The sequence below is a fragment of the Candoia aspera genome, chromosome 8 (assembly GCF_035149785.1).
Source record: "Candoia aspera isolate rCanAsp1 chromosome 8, rCanAsp1.hap2, whole genome shotgun sequence".
In the NCBI taxonomy this organism is placed as follows: Eukaryota; Metazoa; Chordata; class Lepidosauria; order Squamata; family Boidae; genus Candoia; species Candoia aspera.
The window spans coordinates 72,545,529-72,560,036 of NC_086160.1; the positions used below are offsets into that span (position 1 = coordinate 72,545,529).

At 41.3% G+C, this 14,508-nt stretch overlaps 1 protein-coding gene across 2 annotated transcripts in view; it reads right to left on the reverse strand.

The window, feature by feature from the left end:
- CTNNA2 (catenin alpha 2) overlaps nucleotides 1-14,508 on the reverse strand; it is a 586,207-nt gene that overhangs the window by 381,295 nt on the left and 190,404 nt on the right. The window lies entirely within an intron of this gene.

Sequence of the window (14,508 nt, forward strand, 5' to 3'; positions counted from 1 at the left end):
GTACTTGTTGTGATATTATGACATAAAATCTCTTAAAGGGTCAACTCATATGACAGGGGGACTCAAATGACTCAGGGCAGAACTCCAAAGAGGAGATTGTACATATATAAGCTTCAGCATGGGAAAACTTGTGTGACCTAAGAAGCTAAGTGACAGCCTGTCCTTGTCTCTTTTGTGTCTCACCTCCAAACTTAACCCACCCAGCTGGGACCCATGATCTTTTTACCTGGACCTGAAAACTGCACATTGTTCAAACCTCTGGACCGGGGTTTCTCAACCTTGGCAACTTGAAGATGTGTGGACTTCAACTCCCAGAATTCCCTAGCCAGCATGTTTCTCTGGATGGCAGCTGCTGCTAAAGACCTACTGGTATCTTGAACCCTGGACTACACCACTGCCCAATGATTCAAATCATGAGTAGCTCTTGATCTTGGACGCCGTAGTTCTCTTTTCCTAAATTGTCAAGAAGTAAAATGTACATGCAAAACATAAGCAGTTCTAATCTTTTCACCTGAAGTCGTGTTAAAAGTGTTTGAGACCTACACTGTATCTCAAGTGCTACCCTTGTTTAATTTGTTAATTAAACAAATTAACATCATTCTATTTCATAAGAGAAATGCAGGGTGGAAATAATAGGTCAATTTTCTGTTGTGATGGTTTTTATATATTTTATTATATAAAATTAATTTTTAAATATATTTTAAAAATATTTATATTTATACACACACACACATAGTGTCTGTATGTATGTGTGTGTGTGTGTGTGTGTGTGTTTGTGTGTATTCTCTGATTCTCAGAGACTGCCTGGACAAGTCCCTGCAGTTTTCTTGGAAAGGTTTTTCAGAAGTGGTTTGCCATTGCCTGCTTCCTAGGGCTGAGAGAGAGGGACTGGCCCAAGGACACCCAGCCGGCTTTCGTGCCTAAGGCAGGACTAGAACTCTCAGACCACGCCTGATTGGCTCTTGGGCTGAGAGAGAGGGACTGGCCCAAGGTCACCCAGCTGGCTTTGTGCCCAAGGCAGGACTAGAACTCACAGTCTCCTGGTTTCTAGCCTGATACCTTAATGGCTACACCAAACTGGCTGTCATTCCTTCCTTTACTCACTCACTCACTCACCCACTCACTCACTCTCACACACACACTATACACACACACGTATATTCAGTGTTGACCTTTATAATTAAATGAAGGAGGGACATATCACATGTGATATCGAGACAGCACCAACAATGTGAAAATATTAAATGTGCAGTAGAATCTAATAACCTAACTTTAAAATATCCCATCTCAGCATTTGAAGTTTTGTGCTTCAGGATTTGAGTGTGAATATTTAGCACGAGACACGTGCAGAGAGCTCTCCAATCTTTATCCCTAACCAGCAGGTTGAAATGCAAAACCGGGTTTCATTTACAAAATCAGAGTTTGTAAATAACAAATATTTGCTCTCCGAAAGTAGACTGTGGGAGGCTTTCACTTTGACAAATGTACATTTTAGTTACTAGTGTTCTCATAAAAATCTGGGTATCTTTCATAGCCACGGTAATTTTTTAGCATCTTGTTAAAATTTAAGTTTTATTTTTCAATGTACATGTCCCGTGCATATTTACCCGCCTCCTACACAAGAAACTATCAATAATTTGTCATGCCAAAATCACCATGAAGCTTAGCTTAGAAGTTCAGCAAACATGTTTGCAATTTTATGTTAAAACATAAAAGGAAAGAATCTGCATATTTCTTCATTTTATGCTACAGAACTCTTTGGTACAATGTCTTCTTAAAGATCCTGTACTTCATAAAGCTAAGGTTTGTACTTTGTTTATTATTACTAAATCTCATTTTTATTACAGTTGTAGTACAGCAGAATACAGATATTTCAATGATGCAGAAATAGTATTGTAGTATGCAAGTATGCCCTCTTCTGCTTAATGCAAGAAAACACTTCACATATCTGTTAAATTAAATTTACAGTTAAAAGACCAAAGGAACTTTAGTCACTAATTTTACATTGACAAAAAGGACAGTATCTCACATTAGAGCCCTGAACCTAGCATCAAACTCCAAGGGTACCAGATATTCATAGTTAAGAAATTAGTATAGTCCACTATAGTTACTGTAGTTCGGAGCTGTCTTAATTCTAATACTAAATCAGCCTTATTCCATTGCTAAAACATGCTAAGCTAACCAAATTGGCAACTGAATAGACTAGAATTAATTAATTAATGAAATAAGAGCCAGGGGACAGGTAAAAGGTGCTGGAATATTATTGGGAAGCTGACTTTTACTTTCTTACAGCTCTACCTACTTCACAGGGCCCTTGTTATGGGGATAGCATAAAGGAAGATCTCTGTGTAAGGCACTCTGACTTCCTGGAGGAAAAATAGAACCATCATCCTCATCCATTTTTGTGTGTTTTTCGCAGATCAGGTAGTGAAAGAGGAAAAGGCATAAGAATATTGTATTTGTGCTGTGGGTTGGGAAAGGGTCTGTAGAGCTAGAACACTGCTGAGTATACAGCTTGTTTATTTATTAATTGCATTTGTATACCACCACATACTCAATGGACTCCTAGCAGTATTCAGTGTAAGAACACAATACTGTACATAATCAAACAACTTAAAATGTTGAGGGAGGGAGGGAGATAGGTATCTTGTCTCATGAGATATGAGATAGGGAGATGGGGTCTACCACACTAGACAGGACCCAAGGTGCAGACTGTGCAGAGAGGCCTCAGAGACAGTCCAACACATAGTGGCAGGGTGTAAGATGCAGGCAGGAACAGCATACACTGAATGGCACAACCAAGTAGCTGGCATTGTGTACAGGAACATCTGCACAGAGTATGGGCTAGACCCTCCCAAGTCCAGACAGGAGATTCCACAGAAGGATGTGGAGAATGACAGGGCTAAGATCCTGTGGGACTTCCAGATCCAGATGGACAGGCAGATACTGGCCAATCAACCAGACTTTGTGGCAGTAGACAAGGACCAGAAGACAGCAGTGGTGATAGATGTAGTAGTGCCAAGTGACAGCAACATCAGGAAGGAGTATGAGAAGCTAGAGAAGTACCAGGGCCTGAAGGAGGAATTGGAGAGGATGTGGAAAGTGAAGGCCAAAGTGGTCCCAGTGGTGGAAGGAGCACTCAGGGCTGTGACTCCCAAGCTGGGAGAGGGGCTCCAACAGATCCCAGGAGCATCATCAGAGCTCTCTGACCAGAAAAGTGCAGTGCTAAGAACTGCTAAGATACTGTGCAGAACCCTCAAACTCCCAGGCCTCTGGTAGAGGACCAGAGAATTCTGGTTGGAGAATGACCCTGTAAGAGCCTTGGGGCCAAGCCATGGAAGGCTTAGAAGTCAAAATCAGCCATCTGAATTTTCTGGGAAATTGAATGGAATCCCTTGTGTAATAATCTTTTTCGCAAAAAAAAAAAAAAAAACCTGTGCAGCAGGGTGACCCTGGTGAGGGCACAGTTAAACTTTTTAGACCTCTGGGAAGTTTCATGGGTTAGAGGGCAAAACAGTTGGCTTAAGCAATCCCCAGTCTTCTAATTAGGAAGATTTTTTTCTCCATGAACAGTTAAAGGGCAAAATTAAAAACCATTTTGCCCTTCAACTCCCACACCCAGGCTGGAAATGTTAGCCCTGCCTCTTCCAGTGACACATGAAATTGTAGACCAGGCCTCAGGACACCAAAGAGTGCCTCAAAAATGCAGCTGCCCCAAATTTGCTAAATGTAGCACACTCAATTCCTGGAGGCTCCCTCCACACCTGTGGCAAGGGCAAATGAATTCCAGATAGCTCCGTGGTGTCCTGCATTACTTTCTTTTTAAAAACCCTCAGCAGTAGCTCAGTTTAAAAAAAAAATCCATCAAGGAAGTAGAGCTTTAATTGCCTGTGTTCTTCAAAGTCAGTTCACCTTCAGCTAAACAGTCAGTCAGTTAGAACACTGCAGTAGAACCCCTGAACCCCTGGCAGAAATTATTGTTCTCATTGATCACTCAGCTCTCATTTGGGCCTGAAAAAGGACCAAGTTTACAAGAGATACTGTATGTAGAGGGTATTGAAGATGACTTTGGCAGAGATATGTGAGCTCCGTTATGAAAGCAATGAGGGGAAAAACATATCTTAAGTCCACAGCAAACAGAAAATATGTGGAAGAGGCTCAGGTAGACACCTCCCTCATTCACTGAAGTATAAGAAGGAGGAGGAGGAGGCCCAGCACAATCAGACTTGCAAGGTTCTATTATAGCCCATCTCAATAAAAGTAGTCTCAGCCTTTCTGTGGAGCTGATTCCTGGTCTGATCCTCCCAGTAGGGTTGACACTGAATGCCTTAGAAATCAGGGGCAACTGTTGTTCATAATTGTGGTATTAAGCAACTTGGGAGAATAACGGCCCTTTTATATGCAAATACAGCAAGACCCATACTGAAGAGATATGAAAAGAACAAAAGAAGCCATCCTCCCCAGAAATGGCTGAGTTTTCTTAATTATCATTGAAATTCGTAACAAAATCCAGTGAAGGCAAGATCTGCCCAAGCAGTCACATGATCTAGTCCCAAGGGGGGGTGCATCCTTTCCTTTGGTCCCTATGTCTGGACAGGTATAGTAACCTACAGAACTGGAAATCAGCCTTCCCTTGACCATGTCTGGGATGACCCAAAGCTGGCCTGAGCATTGTCACTTTTTTCACAGTCTGATTCTGCCCCCCTCCCCCAGGCAGGGGGGAGATGCTACCAGCCTTCCTCCTCCTCTCCTAAATGCTTGTAGTTTCCAGTCTCTTCAACCAAGGCAATTGCTTACCATGTTTGTTTGTTTTTTATCATTCAAATTTAATTATGTTCCCAATACTTGGGCTTCCCCAATCCATCCTAGAACTGTTCACCAAGGTATCCAGAGTAAAAGGCCCAGCCAAGAAATCTAAGTTTGACATGAATGGGATACCTGAGACGGGAGAAGCTCCCTCATATAAAGAGCAGAGATCTTAGAAAACGGGAAAGATGAGAAAATGTCATGAGTGAGGATGGCGAGCAGGGGGCTCCCATCCAGGCTGTAAAGCGCATGCGTAGTACTGAGGAATTAGGTGGCCATTCAAAGAAACACAGATCGGGCCCGCCATAGTCTTTGGGGTTTATATGTCTGGGTTTTCCCACGCTTCTTCAGTTTGTTAGGATTCTCTGTTATGTAGCAGTAATAAAACACTAGAGACCTATTCCTTGTCTCAGCGTGGTTCCTGGCTGCTAGGACAGAAAAGGTTTATTTGCCACATATAGCTGTTCTCCTTCAGCTTCAGCCTCCCCAAGTTGCATGCTTGAAAGGCCAAAGAATCTCAAAAAGGCATCTTCTAACCCTCTCCCTTATCCTCTGGAGTATTATTTGAATAAGAACCCATCTTAAGTGCTCTCGAGTGTGTGAGTGATTCCATTCATCTACACATGTTTGTGTAGCAATATACACAGTGAAGAGCTCTGAGGTTGTCTGGAGACTTCAGCCATCTCTTTCATGTTGCCCTTTCCCTTTTATCCTCCTGACCTCAGTTCACTCAACCCAAGGCATCACTGAGTAGCAGAGGAAAAGCTTCCCTGACCGTCTCCTTTTCAAAAGCCTTTCACATGCCCCTCCTCTTGAGTTCTTCTCTAAGCCTGAACTGTAAAAGCATCCTCTTAAACCTCTGAGCTGCTGAGCTTGCTGATCGGAAGGTCGGCGGTTCGAATCCGTGTGACGGGGTGAGCTCCCGTTGCTAGTCCCAGCTCCTGCCAACCTAGCAGTTCGAAAACACGCCAATGTGAGTAGATTAGCTTCGGCGGGCAGGTAACGGCATTCCGTTCAGTCATGCCGGCCACATGACCACAGAAGTGTCTACAGACAAACGCCGGCTCTTCGGCTTTGAAACGGAGATGAGCACCGCCCCCTAGAGTCGGACACGACTGGACTTAATGTCAAGCGAAACCTTTACCTTTACCTGTTCCTGAATCTTGCCCAGCCCTATGCAACTGCAACTCCAGCTATGAAATTACAGATAATTTTATTCATCCAATGCCTACCTTTGCATTTGTGGGATTTGTTTAATGTGGTTTAAAACAATGCACTACAATGCATTGTTAGGTTTTGCTTTTTGTTTTCTCTGCAAATGCTACCCAGCTTGGCCACTGAGCTACTTTTGTGCCCCATTAGAACCTCTGTCAGTTCATTCTCAAAGAAATCACAGTAAAAATTGCATCTACTATACAGCATGTTGCCACACAACAGCCAGTCGACAGATCCCATAGACGTGTGTGTCGAAATACAATTTGAGTTCGAGCTGCAGATTTGGAGCAGGCGCAGGTAACGCTCTTAGTTCTCACCATTACTTTCTAAAATTTAATTCCCCAACTGCTGGTCCTCTTTGAAAAACTCCTGGTTTTTGACCAAGACCTTCCTTAGAATTCTTTTCATCTGAGAGTTGCAAATGTCTGCCCTTCTGTTTCCTTTTTCCCCCTCTACTTTTCTCAGATTCCAAGTTATTAGTTCACAGCAATTTCACAGGAGGTAGTGCATGAATCACAGCAAGGCATGTCATAACCAGCAATATTCCAAGAGCTGAAACAATGGATTTTATATCTGGCGGAAACCCAACTGTTTTCATCTCCATGTTCAGGTAAGGCATTCTGACTGTAAAAGACCATTATTTAAATTTCAAGTTATACAAACCAGAACACCACATGAGATGTTCCAAATGTCACTCCTGTCTCTCCATCTGTGTTGATGATACTGAATTCTATACAGGAGATTATAAAGGGTGCAGTGGCATCCAGTGGTTGCATCAGAAACTGGACTCTCATCATTTCTGTAGTGGAAATGATTGCATCTGCAATAAAACCAGCACACTATATTCACTTCAGTGGTTTCACTGAAATATGACGCACTCAAAACCCACTTTCTGCAGTTTTAATAATTAGGTACTTTGAACAAGCACTCTCTGGGGTCTCTGCACAGGCCCACAATCCAATATTTATTATCTCCCTTTCTCCAGGGTACAGAGAGATTATTTGGAAAACTATTATTTTCCTTTGTATATTGTGAGTAACTTCTCCCTCCCCAAAATGATATAAATCCTGAAGTAGGAATTACTTAAATATTTATACTCCACCTTGCCTTGTAAAAGTTTAGGGCTGCTTGGAAACAGGAGTCATTAAACAAGGAAAATCTAACATTCTACTTATTTAAATAATACAAGCATCTGGCAATGTGGACATTAATCATCCAAGTAGATTATTTAAAAGCTAAGCTTATTATCGAGTCGAGATAAGCAAAAGTTTGCTCAATAGAAAGGGTGTTCCAAATCCCAAACAAACTTTCATACCCTAGAAGGTCTTTCAAACTATTTCAAATGCACTGCCTTTGGCAGAAATAAGACCCAGAACATTTACAGGGGGATCCCAAGGTAGTTTTTATGGAGTAAGAAGGAAAGTCTGGTGCCGCTTACTCACTCTCTCCTCTCCTCCTTCACCTGGTCTGCCCACCCCACATCTTCCCAATGCTTTTCCTCCTTCCCTGGCCTCCCATAAGACTCTGCTGATGTGCTCACCCCTCAACCTTCACAGTGCCTTCCCTTCCCAAAGCCAGCCACTACTACTACCACCACCACTGATGTCTATACAGACCATCAGCAAGAAAATTTCTCAGGCCTAGCATTCTCCCATTCCTCAGTTCCTACTTCATTTTGGTCTTCTCCCCAAGGGAAGCCACTAGTAGGAAGAAGTAGCGACCCAAGATAAGAGGTAGCTACCAAGAACCAAGTTTAACTCTCTAGAGCAGTGTTTTTCAACCTTGGCAACTTCAAGATGTGTGGACCAACTCCCAGAATTCCCCAGCCAGCCAGAATTCCCCAGCCAGCACTGCTCTGGAACCAGATCAATTACATTTGAGAGTCTTGAATGAGATTGCAGATGCCATCTAAGAGCCCCCTTTGGTGATCTTTGAAAATTGAAGAAGGACACACATGCACACGTAAATGTAAGACATGAACATATTTAGTGGGCAGGGGGAAATCTGCAGGAGTTCAGCTGGAGCTGGCAGTCCCTAGGTTGAGTAGGCAGGCAAATGGAACATTGCACAGGACTTAGGTAGGTCTGAGTGGTACATGACTGTGTGTGCATGTGTGTGCATGTATATATACTCTTCCTTTTTCTGATGGGGTCATCTTACATCCAGGGTCAGGTAAATGCAGCAGATGCCAACTGTAAGACATCACTGTGTCCAGCAACTTATTCAGAAGCATCAATTAGCTCAAAGTACAGCAGAGGAGGATTCTGACTGGGACAGTAAGGATACTTCCCCAGTTCTGAGGTCTAAAAAAATAACTAATTCACTTCTGGGTCTAGTTGCTGGTCTTGATCTTTAAAGCCTATCATAGTTATGGACCCCCATATCTTAACCATCAGCTTCTCCGTATTAATGTAGAGCAACTGGTACCAAGAACAGAGAACATTTGTTCATCTATATACACACAAACACACATTCAGAGGGAGTTGCATTTTAAGACATGGGAATTAAGGGGGATTAATTATTCTGTTGATTTAATTGCGATTTTAGTTGGTTATGACATGTTATCCTCATGCGATCTCATTTGTGGTTGTTTTTAACTGGAAAGAATATAGTATGTTGGATATTGTATCATGTGTTGTTTTAAATTACATGGTAAACAGCCTTTGGATAACTATAAACATTATAAATATACAAAGAATTAAAGTGAAATATAACTTAATTCCATAAATTCTGAGTTTAAAAATTCAGATTTATATTTCATGTTTTTACAAAACGACAACAACTATCCACAGTAACAGAAGGTTCTCACCTAGGTATAATGTGTTTGATCAACACATTTATTTATTTGTCTATCTCTCTATCTACTCATTCATTCATGTATCCCTGCACCTGGAGCAGAAAGAAGTTGAACACATGATCAATAGCTTTAAAACAATGTTGGGATTTCAATGATCTCTTCAAACAAGTTTGACACCTGCTTTCAAGAATTTAATTACTTTGACATTTAGAAGAATGGGAAATTTATCAGCAAGTTGCTTCCTTGCAACCCATCAAGTTCACTGAGTTGAAAAAAATGAAAGTTGCAGTCTGAACACCCCATCTGTGATAAAACTGTGATAGAACTTTACTGGGCTTACCAAAGTAGTCGAGTTAATTATTTACAAATGCTACCTTTAATAGCTTTGATTTTCTAAGCATTCCTTGAAAAGCCAGAAATACAATTACGTGATCAATTGATACATGGCCCTGTCTAAGCTACCATAACTAAATTAGACTATTCAGATGACTCAGCTATCCAACTCTGTCACCAATCATTGAAGGCCGGTTGGAGACAGCTTTGGGTATCTTGCTGTCTCATGAATGTAATTTACTATTCACTGCCATACAGATTAACCTTGCACAGTTCCAACTCGTCATCTGGGGGAGTACAAGGGTGGCCCCTCCCTTTCTCAGCAGGAAGCTCAGCTGCAGTGGTTAAATACAGGCTTTCATTTTCCATCAACCTTGCAATTATAATTTGTTCTGCTTTCTACATCAGCTCCTCTAAGTGACCAGGACAATCTTTCATTAGAAGAGAATCTCAGTAGCTCAGGGTTGAACTGTGGCATCCTTGATGCTCTCTGAGCTTGGCGGTTGGCTTGCAGACATTTCATTACCCAACTAGGCAACATCATCAGTGCGAGGGAGTGTGGGGTTTGCTCCCTGTTTATATATGGTAGCTTGCCCTGCCAGTGTTGGTGGGGATGCAGTTTCCTCCTTGGTGGTTCCTTGATTAGGGGATCGTTTTCTGCTTGATTGTTTGCCTGGTGTTGATCCCTGCTTACCTGGGAGTTGGCTGCCAGAGAGGATGTGCTCTGTTTTTTTTTTCCTCTCCTTCATAGCTTTTTTATCGTCTCTTTTGTGTGGTGTGTAAATGTGGTTTATCCCTATGTGTCTACTGATGGCTGATCTGTCTGAATGCCAAGCTTCCAGGAATTCCCTAGGATGAATCCATCCTAGTCCAAGCCAAATCCAAAAATGCTGGGGATTAACAGCAGGCAAACAATCAAGCAGAAAAAAGTTGGGTTTTGAAAGCTCAAGCCAATCAGGGGTTCTCTCCAGCTGACTGATAGGAAAATGCCAAGACATCATTCAATCCGATCACCGAGGGGGGAAAAAATAACCCTCATCCACCCATTCCACATGGAAAGGAAATAAGGTATGAGCTACCCCGTCACCCCCATTTCCAGAACAGGCTTGGGTACATTTGTCTGGCCATTTGTAAAAAACAAAAAAAAACCCTAAGCTGTTGCTCTTAAGGAGACAGGTATGAAACCACCAAGCCACCATTTTTCTGTTCCACTGAAAAGCTTATTGGTAGCTGTGAGGATAGCGAACGGTAGTTTATGCAATGAGACGTTTTTCACTGCTAGTGCAGCGGCTGGATTAGCAATGGGCCCCAGGAACAGAGGACGCCGGAGATTGCTTTAGGGGGTGGGGGAGAGGTGACTGGAGAAAAAAAACCCTTCACCTCTTGTTTCTTTGCCCCACATAAAAGGACAAGAAGTTGCTAGCGTTTCTCTCTCCAGTCCCAAAGAACATGCCACTTGCTACGTGGCTAGTGCCTTGCAAAAAGGATGGGGAAAACAGACGTCACACTTATCATTTCACACCAGCTCCCTGGCATGTCCTACCGTGTGCACATGAACAGTTGCTATGATCTGCTGAGGGAGGGGGGGAGGGAGGGAGGGAGAGAGAGAGAGAGAGCGAGAGAGCAGACCCGATTGATCCTGGCTGTATTTTAAATGGAATCTGCAGAGTAATAGCTTTTTGGACAAATGCCAAAAAGGAAGGGGGGGGGAAATCTGAATGGTTGTTGTGAAGGGCTGCATCCTTTAAGCCCCTCTGAGCAGAATGATTTGCCAGTGAGGGAGACAGGCACCCCCACCTATTTATTTCTTTATTTCTTTGTTCGTTTGTTTGTTTGTTTATAAGATTCATATATCCCTTCAGTCTTGACCACAGCAACAATAACAATTTACCAATGAAAATTGGTAATTAATGAAAAAGTATATAATATATAAATAACAGATGGACCCTAAATTCTGCAAAACTCCATTACTGTGAATGGAGAGTTGTTTGTTTTGTTTTGCTTATTTGTATGTTTGTTGGGGTTTTTTTTTTAATTGATTTTGGATACACTGCAACTGAGCTAGCAATTAAGAGGCTCATCTGTGAAACACTGAGGGCAGCATGAGATAAGACATGGGACGGTTCAAAGGCTCTGGCTGGGAGCACCTGAGGACTTCCCCATCTTCTGCCACCCACTGTGAGGATTAGTACAGGAAGTAAGGCACAGAGGGATGGCTGGTTCAAACCAACCAGAGAAACAGTCAGTGAAAGCTAGCAGGATTCAGTCAATATTTCCTTAACCTCCTCCCCCAAAGTACACGCAGTACATTTGGAAGACACTTAAGGTGTGATTTATATTAACTTCCACAAGGAAATTCCACTGCGCTGCTGAGAACAGTCAAAATGAGGATTTGGCCAAATCAGCTGGAACGCTCTCACCAAGAATAAATGAAGAATGACAAGTGTTTTTGCATAATGAGATTGGACAATGCTTGCAAAATTAGGTATGATTTGCTTCCAGTCCTAGAAACCGGTGATGGCACACAGCTTAGTTTCTCAGAATATATCTAACAGAACTGTGCAAATCCTTCAATAAAGGTGTTTGGGAACATGCAGAAGTCCTTACAAAGTGCCTCTTTCTGAATAGTTAAAACAGCCACATCTTTTTTTCAGGTTCATGCTTTGCCGTTGCCCCCAGCTTTAGAAGGATTTGTGGTTCCCTAATATCCACTTTGTTGTTTATTTGTTTAGTCATTTCCGACTCTTCGTGACTTCATGGACCAGCCCACGCCAGAGCTTCCTGTCGGTCGTCAACACCCCCAGCTCCCCCAGGGACGAGTCCGTCACCTCCAGAATACCATCCATCCACCTTGCCCTTGGTCGGCCCCTCTTCCTTTTGCCCTCCACTCTCCCCCGCATCAGCACCTTCTCCAGGGTGTCCTGTCTTCTCATGATGTGGCCAAAGTATTTCAGTTTGGCCTTTAATATCATTCCCTCAAGTGAGCAGTCTGGCTTTATTTCCTGGAGGATGGACTGGTTGGATCTTCTTGCAGTCCAAGGCGCTCTCAGAATTTTCCTCCAACACCACAGTTCAAAAGCATCTATCTTCCTTCTCTCAGCCTTCCTTATGGTCCAGCTCTCGCAGCCATATGTTACTACAGGGAACACCAGTAATATCCACTTAGGAAGAGTTTTAATTATCTTTCAGTAATATTTTAGAAACAGATAGTACGTCTGAAGCTGAGGAGGAATTGCTCTACTGCTTGTTTATTTCCTAACTGCAAAGTAAAGAGACCTGATAGTTAATGCAGACCCTGAATAGGGCAGTCCTTTCAGTCATCCAACAGAAGGCTGCGTAATTATCAATGGGCCGAATTACTAAGCATTCTTAAGAATTTCTCTATTGCATGTAATAGCCGTTTACTGTATAGATTGTCACAATGGCATTGACTGTTAAGGATACTAGCTTGTAAAATCCTTGTACTCTATGAAATCCTATGCTCATTACTACATGGATTTAACTAGTTGATTTATGTTAGTAACAGCCCCCCAGAAGTATGTGCTTTTCTTAAGCAACTGAAAACAGTCCTATTTCACTGTCTCTTTTGCCCAGACTGATTAACAGCACCATCAATACAATTTAAAATTAACGTATTTTGGGGATTTGTTTTTATTGAATTGATTTTTTTTTCTTTTATTGTTCCCTGCCCAATGCCTAAATAACTCTGGGCAGGTTACAATGAAATAACAACGTATTTTATTTATTTATTATTCAAATTTCTATTACCGCCCATCTCCCCCCAAAAAGGGGGACTCTGGGCAGTTTACAATAAAATATTTAAAATATGAATAGTAATAACCAATCGGAAGAGCAAAATACCAAAACAAAACAAATCAGGTCAAAATGAAAGAAAGCAAAACAAGAAGGGGATACACAATTACCTGTCCCCAAGACCTGATAAAACAACCATGTCTTCAACTATTTCCTGAACAATGTAAGGGTGGGAGACACATGAATCTCTGCTGGGGGGTGGGGGGACCATTCCAGAGGCAGACTCCACACCCTCTTCCCCTCACCATGATATTGTTAAATAAATTAATTCAATTAGTCTTGAACAGCAGCAGCAGCAACAACAAAAGTTCTGCCATATTTATTGAAACAGCATACTTAAGATTAGTATTTCTGGTTAACAAGGGGCTGTATCTCTGTTCACTTTTAGTTCCAAGTCACCAAGATGGGTGGATCAACTAGAGGGCAAACTCATATTCTGTCTTCCCAATAAGAAAAATCATTTTCATCCTATGTGAGATATAACTGTAATGTAAAATAGACAATTTCATTTGTATATGAAAAATCAATACATTCCAGAATTAGTGTCTGAAAATAAAACAATTATTTCATTCTGGAATATATTAGTTTTGGACATCTCAAACAACTTCACATAAAAACATAAACTGAAAAAAAGAAAAAAGGGACAGAGAGAGAGACAACAGATGAACCTTACCAACTTTCTACTGAAAATCCATTTTAGAGTTCACAATAATTCTGGAAGACAAGACTACAGAAACAGCCAGTTCAATTCACTGTTTTACAACTTCCACCTTAAAACCAATCCACATCCACCTTTTCTTGACATTTGCATTCAGACATCTTGACCATCATCTGAGAAAACATTGCAAGTCATTTCAGACTCTTTAATTTTCCATTTGGGAAAAAAAGAGGCCTTGAAGTCAGCTCCATTTGATTGAACAATAAAAGCTATTCAGTGTATTGAAAGCTCCCTTCAAAGATAAAATAAAGCAATGGGAAGTCTCAGGCATCCCCAGTTCTTGTTTTATGTAGCACATTATTGATTTTCACAGGAACGATCAGCTATATCACATATTTTTTATAAAACTTTATATCATATTTAGGATGTCGGAAATCTTCAGAAGTATCAGCTTGTGATTCATTATCATTTACTAGACTTGACAAATCTTACCAAAATCTAAAAAGTATACCTTTCTCTCTGTCTCCCTCCCCACTCCTCAACAAAATAGTTAAGGACTATATCAAAAATCCCCTATAAAACACATGTTTGAAATATCCAAAAAGATTAATGTTACCCTCTGAAATGAAAATACTATTACATGATTAGCTATGATTAATTTCAAATATGTCATGTCAATATTATTCAAATTCAGTTCTTGACAACAAACTAGGAAATTATAAAAAGTGTTCTGTGACTTGTGGAGGCCTTTGTGTGGTGCACTTCAGGACAGTAAATACCAGTGCAAAACAATCAGTTGTGTTTTGCTAAGCAATCTTTTATGGTTCAGATTTAGAGATATCTTCAACACCATAACAGAAGCTCTTTAAATAGCAATGTATATTAT